This window comes from Symsagittifera roscoffensis, chromosome 1, assembly GCF_963678635.1.
Source record: "Symsagittifera roscoffensis chromosome 1, txSymRosc1.1, whole genome shotgun sequence".
NCBI classification, from domain to species: domain Eukaryota; kingdom Metazoa; phylum Xenacoelomorpha; order Acoela; family Convolutidae; genus Symsagittifera; species Symsagittifera roscoffensis.
The window spans coordinates 68,172,879-68,181,011 of NC_087062.1; the positions used below are offsets into that span (position 1 = coordinate 68,172,879).

General features: G+C 34.9%; 1 protein-coding gene across 2 annotated transcripts in view; it reads left to right on the top strand.

Moving 5' to 3' along the window:
* The first annotated feature begins 425 nt into the window (after positions 1-425).
* The window catches only part of LOC134848110 (uncharacterized), a 30,850-nt gene continuing 23,142 nt past the window's right edge, over positions 426-8,133 (top strand). Inside the window, exon 1 of one of the 2 annotated variants that reach the window (XM_063865460.1) lies at positions 426-1,554. The gene's annotated coding sequence lies outside the window, so the exon portion shown is untranslated. Of the gene's footprint in view, positions 1,555-4,424; positions 4,451-8,133 lie in introns of those variants that run through there. The other variant, XM_063865468.1, reaches the window with a different exon arrangement.

The following is an 8,133-nucleotide window of genomic DNA, read 5'->3' on the forward strand; positions in this document are numbered from 1 at the left end:
TAATTATTTGGTTATAATTAAAATTTCTGTAGTAAGATTTGAATTCATTGCCCGCTGCACTGCACAGCAAAGTGATTATAATTAATTGACATATTCCTATTTTTGTCGGTACACCTATAGTAACCAATATATTGTGCTAGTTTTTTAGCAAATCTTTTTTAATATTTTCTTTGCTCTCGAGAAGAAAAGGAAAAAGCTTTGTTTGTGATTAATTGTTTTCTTTTCCCTCGGGAAAAATACAGGACTCGATAAATCACAGAGGCTGTCACTGTTGGATAAACAGGCTTTTCAGTCCTGTTTTTTCATAGTCTTTCAGCCATTTTTCAACATTTCCGTCTTCTTTCAATCTCAAAACCAAGTAATTATGGCAAGACTAATTTTTAAAAGAAGGCTAATATGTTGTTGTGAAAAAATAATGACTTATTTGCAAGGCAGCGAAACATTAAATTTGACGTCGTGCGATAAATCCACATTTGACTGTTTGCTTTTCCTTTCGTTCAATCCTTACTCTACCCCTCATTATTTTTAATTGAAATATTCCCTTTCAATTTCCCATGGGCGGAGATTTTTCACTTGGCATTTTTTTCTGTTGTCAAATCTACGTGTCAGAGCTTCGTTCAACTGCACTAGTTATATGCCGCGGAAAATATATAACGAAATCGATGACAAAAAAGAGTACAGTAAACACTCTCCCTCCGGTATATAGCTATTTACGTTTAGATTTGCGAAATTGGATGATGGTAAAGAACTGCAGAACAACAGTCAAAATCACCCTTTTATTCATTCCTGGGGGAAATAAATGGTAAATTGAGATGATGATTTGCTATGATTTGGGTGGCCGTTCTACCTGGAATGAATACCTACTAATCTCTCGATGGAACTGAGAGAAGAGGAGTTTAGACTATGGTTATAGTTAGTATACAGAATGACTGCTGTTATAAGTAGTTATATATTTGCTCGTACTAATTGACAGGAAAGTCAGCGATTCCTATAGTTCTCCTGTCCGTTCTCCCTAATGGACCTCGTGTTTCCGCCCGTCGTTTAAACCCGGCCTCCCGCTTTTTGTTCAACTTTGTTCAACCACCGGGCGTTCTCCATTCTGTTCACGCATTTACCTACTTAAATGTTCCATTAATCCCTCCCGCCCGTCACCCGTCCTTCTTATTTCCTCATTTGACTTGCACGGCTTTAGACTTCAAATTCGCCTAATGAACGTCATGTCATTTCCACATAGTTCTCTCTCTCTTTTCTACAGTGTTATTCTATAGTGACATTTAATAAACATTAAGATGGATTTATTTTAGTTTATTATTCTCCTTTTTCCGTCTTCTGAGCATATTTACACTTTCAAACACTGAAAAGAGCCAACATTTTTCCATAAGTAGAAGATGAACACTGATTTCTGACGCAAGCACTGAAAAACTTGAGCTTAATTGATTATAGTTGCACTTCATTATGTAGAGTTATTTGCCGCATAATTAGCGTTTACAAAATTTTACATCAGCAATGTTTGACCTAATGCACTGAGATTTTCAATTTCGTCATTATCCGCAGGTAAAAAAGAACCCATTTAAACCGCTGCTACCATCATTTTCTGTCTTAGAAACAAAATTAAAAAAAAAACAACTATAGTTTTTTAACAACGGAAAAAATTTAGCAAAACACCGTCGCAAAAACAGTCTTTGCGTCTTAAAATTCCAAAATTACTTCTACAACCCCGGCATATCGAAATATCTTAAATTTTGCCAACCCTATAAATAAAAGCATTGGATTAGCGCTAGAGCGTTCTATGTAAAATTCGAACTTCGCTGCATTCTTATTGGTATCTAATTGACAATTGCCCTTCTTTCTTGTACGGGGATGGGGGGGGGGGGGGGTAATTGTTAACTAGATCCTATATATTTGTTAAGAAAACCACAAAAACACATGAAGAAAAAATTTTCCCTACAAAGTTTAGTTTTTTTTTCTGCGTCAGATGGCAAGATCTGCAGCTTTAAAATGTGTTTACGAATTTTTACATGATTTGGAAATGTTTTCAAGCTTTAATACATCCAACATGGAGTGACGAGATATAAAAAAGTTCATCTGAGGAGTGTCAAAATATATCAAACCGCTCAATTTTAAGAAACATGAAAAGCTTGAAGCCTTCTGAATCAGGGCTGAAAGAGCTTGCATAAGTTTCTATCGTGATATATGTACAAATGTTTTTCGATCCTTACAAGACAATTTTTTTGTTGGAGAAAAAGCGGAATATAAATGCTCTCAGATGTGATTTTTCCAGACTCGTTTCCCTTGTCAGAATTGCAGTTTTCATGGACACCAAAATAAGTGGTAAATGAGACATTAACGAAAATACTGATGAAAGTGAGTAACAAGTCGAAAAAATCTACATTCAAAATTTTTTTAAAGTTCCTTATTTGAGGCTTGTTGGCACATTCTAGACTTCTACGTTTCCAATTTGTTCTCTCAAAATGTGAGAAAAAAACTGGATTACGCTGCTCTCTGCCAATTTTTTCTATAAAACAAGTGGTGTGCTCAAATTTTTTTTGACCTTCCGTCGGTTTTTAGATTTACAGTCAGCTTTCGTAGCATTTTTGATCTCTGCCGAAACCCCAGGGTAAAACTGACATTAAGGAATCTCGAATCTGATTAAATGACGCCCTTTTGTAATTAATTCTCTCCATTCTGATTACCATTTTCAACAACTTTTTAAAATTCCAATTTGAAATAAATTTTAGGGAAACTCATTTAGCTTTAAATATAACCCATTTTTTTCAATTGTGGACTTCCCAGCACTATTTTCTTAGCAAACGTTTCGGCCTTTTCTTTGTTCTGAGAAAGAAAGATACAACCGAAATATGGTAACACGTAATTATTTAACTACGATAACTAAGTACAGTTATCTGTTCACAATGAGACTTCCTGTCTGTACCCCACAATGAATGTAAACAGATCTTATTTGTTAGGTTATCATCAGGGGCGGATTTAGGGGGGGGGGTGCTGCGGACGCCTTCTTTTCTCAGAGATTTGACCCTCTGCCGACCCAAAGGGTCCCCCTTTGAACTATTATGAGATATACATTTTCAGTTGACGGACCCCAAATTTTTTCTAAAGGCGCCTTTGGCGCTAAATTATACTAACGCTACTTTTTGTTCAAAAAATTCCAAAAACTGACTAAAAACGTTTTTTTTGGCATGTTTTTGAAAATCCGCCATTCCCTCCCCCCACTCGATGTATACACTATCTATTGTTTTAATCAATGTTTTAAGATTTGTTTTTGGGTTCCGATCACAAAGGATAAGCTCTTGCTTTTAAATTGCGTGTTTTCATAAATAATTATTTCATCACTAGCTTTTATTTATTCACATGCAAGTTTAGTAATAAACAAAAACTGCGGAATCCACTTACAATTTGCGAAATCCGCTTGCATTTGCGGCTTCAGCTTACATTTTCGGTTTAGAATTACATTTCTTGGAATCCTGTTACAATTGCGGAATCCAGAACTAGCCTGCTTTGCTGATTGGCAATTCCCCAACAAAACAAATATGCCGACAAAATTTACGTCACAAGGAATCCACGGAACTTTTGTAATCGACGAATCCACTAACATTTTGGAAAATGTTTAAAGATTTGTATCTGAAACCTTGGAGCATACAGACACAAGGTTGTGCGCCTATCAAGTGCACAGTTTGGCCTCAAATTGGCAAAAGGAAAACAAATTATCTCTCAACCATAGCTAGTTTAATCCGTCAAACCCCTCTCCTGAGTTTTATCGATAAACACTGATTATATCGGGAAAATTTTGTCTGAATTTTGTCATTATAATTCATTATTGTCGTAAATTTAGACCAAGAAATTGTTCGTTTTGTCATTATAATCGACTGTTTCCGAAAAACTCATTATCGACTATTTCCTTATAATCCAATTCAATCTATTTGTACAATTTTCTAATTGATTATGATGGATTATAATCTCTACATTTTGTACAAAACTTAGTTGTAAAATTTTCAATATATTCTGCAATACTTACGGCCAACTCGAAAGCTAAACCTACTCAGTTTTATAATGCCCGTTTAATCGGGCATTATAAACTCGTTTTTCGCTACTCATTCGTTCCTTCCCCAAGTTTGTTCTTCCCCCGTGTCCCCCCCCCCCCAAAAAAAATTACCCCCCACACACAATATACCACCCCTTTTCCACATTTGACCCCCCTCCGTTAAACCCTACCTCCCTCCAGTTTACCCCCACCTTCCAAGCTTACTACCACCAGTTCAACCTGCCCCCGTTAACGCCCTCTAAGCAAATGTACACCCCCGCTTATACCTCTGGGGGCGTATAAATGGGGGAGAGGTGGGGATGTAAGCGGGGAGGTTTAAGCGGGGAAGGGTGGAGTGTGGTGCTAAGCGTGGGGAGTGTATATTGGAGGGACGACAAGGAACGACAAAGGAAGGTAACTTGGATTAGGGAAAGACAATAAAGATAAGCAAAAAACGAGTAATTGTCAACTTGAGAAAATTGTGAAACCAAAAATTGAAAATGCGATAAATCATTTTTAAGCCAAACCAACTCTCTTTTAATCTGTAATCGAGCCAAAAGCAATTGTTATGTTTTGACCACACTGTTCCTTGTATAAAATTTTTGTACATTATAAGTGATTATAACCCTTGATTATAACCAATAATCCATTGAATACTTGATTATATTCGATTGAAATGGATTTTACAGAATCGAAGTTTTTTTTTGTATTTTATAGAGACTGAAATTGAAAGTCCAATTTAATTGATTTATAATGATGAAACTCCAGTACGGGATACTCTTGGTGACTATGGATTTTCAAGCAGAAGCATCCTTACTTGTTGCAATGCAGGTCTAGTCATCTTAAAAATACTGCTAAGTTCTTAGAGACTCTTGATAATTTTTCTCACAATTTTCAAGATCTTTAAAAACAACAAAAACTTTTGCAAATTCTAATGATGAAAATGTTATCTAGTTTATTAGAAGTACTAACAAAAAAGCCAACAAAGTACAGAAAATAAACCGAATACAGAAAGTCTACAGAAATTGAATTTTGTCAGGATGTGGTTAATTTATGGTCGCATTGCTCCATTTTATAGCTCATATATTCTGATTCACCAAATTTTACATCTTTTATAAAGAAAATGCTACCGCTCATAAAATCTCCATTTTTTAAAAGTCAATTTTTGCATTCTTTGTTTTTTTCTTTCAAAATTTCGGTCTTTTTTAGGGATTTTTGCTCACCTTCAAGATCCTTGACACAACTTGCCATGTTTTCAAAACAAAATTTAAGGTTTTTCAAAAAGTTATCAGCTGAGCTCTGGGAGATAGCTGCTCGCATCAAGAAAATTTTCTTTTCTGACCTGGAATACTTCATATCTAAAATAAATTTCTGGTCAGGAATTCTTTGTGAAATGTTTTATTAAAGCAGGAATTTTCTTAATATTTTTCATTTCTAATCTTATTTCTGATCAGAAATGAGCTAAGTCTAGGCTCTTTCTAGCTAGAAAAAATACTCCGAATGGGACTCGAACTCCCATCCTGCTACTTTGTAGGCGGTTGTGTCAACCGCTAGGCCCCATAACCGCATAAGGTAAGATAGTTTTAGCAATCTAATGCAAAGCTAGGGTTATTGTGTATACTCGAAGCATGTTTGTCTCGTTGCGGTTGAGCAGTGAACAGATTTCCGGTTTTTGATTTCCGGAAGTTGTTTACTTCTAAACTAAGAAAGAAATAGATGATCAGAAAACTTTTTTCGACGAGGTTTGTTATCCTCAGACATTGTTTGACTGGCTAGGTGACATTTTTTTGACGTTTTTTGAGGCATTTGAAAAATAGTGAAACGCTCATGTAAGTTAGGAACAATTTAGACCTGCTAGAGACAGTTTTCAATTCCTGATAACTTAATAAATTTTATCGCATAAGAATAATCTTCATTTTCAATTCATCAGATAGTACAAAAAATAGAAAAATTTTGTTAGAATAGAGTCGGTCTTTTAAAAGTCGATTACACGCCGATATTTGTCTGATGAAAAACATCAAAAGCAATTATTTTGTCGCTTTTTTAAAAGCGAGAACAAAAATGAATGCATACAGACAGCAGTTTCAAGGACTCTTTTATGGTAAAATCCTTGAGAACGCTGCTTGTGTGAACTCATTTTTGTGTTCTCTTTTAAATAAAGCAACTAAATGATTGCGTTTGGCGTTTTTGTTTGTTGAGACACATATCGACTTCTTATAACATGCTTTTGTAGAAACAACTCCATTTTTATCAGAGTTTATACATTTTTGTACCCTTTATGAATTTTGATACCGTGCATTGAAAATGAATAAATTTCATCTGCGATTATTTTATATGAAAATATCAGGAACTGAAAACTCTGAGGTTCATTCAGAATGTAACTCAGATAAAAAGTTGGTTCAAATGATGCTTTTTCAAAGCCAATATTGTCATTTTTACTTAAAGTTTTTCGATGGTGAATTTTTTTTATTAGATTTTTTCAGTTGAATCATGAAAATTTTTTCGATCTTAATTTTTTATTTTTTTTTAGAAAAATTTTACCAAATGGTGGCCCAAAAATATTTCATGGATAAACGGCATTACGTACACGGCCCTGGACCCTGATGCAAGCATTCTTGGTTCATTTTTCTATTGCGAATGACAAAAAAATAATTTTGTTTGGATACGCTTTTTTCGTTCCGACTTTTGCAGAAATAATTATGATAGCGTTTTCGACGTTATTTTATATTCATCGTGAAATTTATTGTTGACCAGAGCTCAAAATTAAATAGATACTTTTCGATAGATTAGCATCCTCCTCCCCAAAGCAGTTTTTTTCAATTTATCTCTTTTTGCCAAAAAAACCCAAGTAGGTTACAGAAAAATTGGAACTTTTAGGGCGTCACCTTGGTATGAGCAGTCAGTCGTGCTTAATTTAATAAATTTCTTGTGTTCAGGTGTTACGATAATAAATAGCATGATCAATCAGAAATGGGTAGACTTGAAGCTAAAGTTGAAGTTACTAGAGTTCAAGCAAAGCTTTTTATTTAGAGACACGTAATTATTTGGTTATAATTAAAATTTCTGTAGTAAGATTTGAATTCATTGCCCGCTGCACTGCACAGCAAAGTGATTATAATTAATTGACATATTCCTATTTTTGTCGGTACACCTATAGTAACCAATATATTGTGCTAGTTTTTTAGCAAATCTTTTTTAATATTTTCTTTGCTCTCGAGAAGAAAAGGAAAAAGCTTTGTTTGTGATTAATTGTTTTCTTTTCCCTCGGGAAAAATACAGGACTCGATAAATCACAGAGGCTGTCACTGTTGGATAAACAGGCTTTTCAGTCCTGTTTTTTCATAGTCTTTCAGCCATTTTTCAACATTTCCGTCTTCTTTCAATCTCAAAACCAAGTAATTATGGCAAGATTAATTTTTAAAAGAAGGCTAATATGTTGTTGTGAAAAAATAATGACTTATTTGCAAGGCAGCGAAACATTAAATTTGACGTCGTGCGATAAATCCACATTTGACTGTTTGCTTTTCCTTTCGTTCAATCCTTACTCTACCCCTCATTATTTTTAATTGAAATATTCCCTTTCAATTTCCCATGGGCGGAGATTTTTCACTTGGCATTTTTTTCTGTTGTCAAATCTACGTGTCAGAGCTTCGTTCAACTGCACTAGTTATATGCCGCGGAAAATATATAACGAAATCGATGACAAAAAAGAGTACAGTAAACACTCTCCCTCCGGTATATAGCTATTTACGTTTAGATTTGCGAAATTGGATGATGGTAAAGAACTGCAGAACAACAGTCAAAATCACCCTTTTATTCATTCCTGGGGGAAATAAATGGTAAATTGAGATGATGATTTGCTATGATTTGGGTGGCCGTTCTACCTGGAATGAATACCTACTAATCTCTCGATGGAACTGAGAGAAGAGGAGTTTAGACTATGGTTATAGTTAGTATACAGAATGACTGCTGTTATAAGTAGTTATATATTTGCTCGTACTAATTGACAGGAAAGTCAGCGATTCCTATAGTTCTCCTGTCCGTTCTCCCTAATGGACCTCGTGTTTCCGCCCGTCGTTTAAACCCGGCCTCCCGCT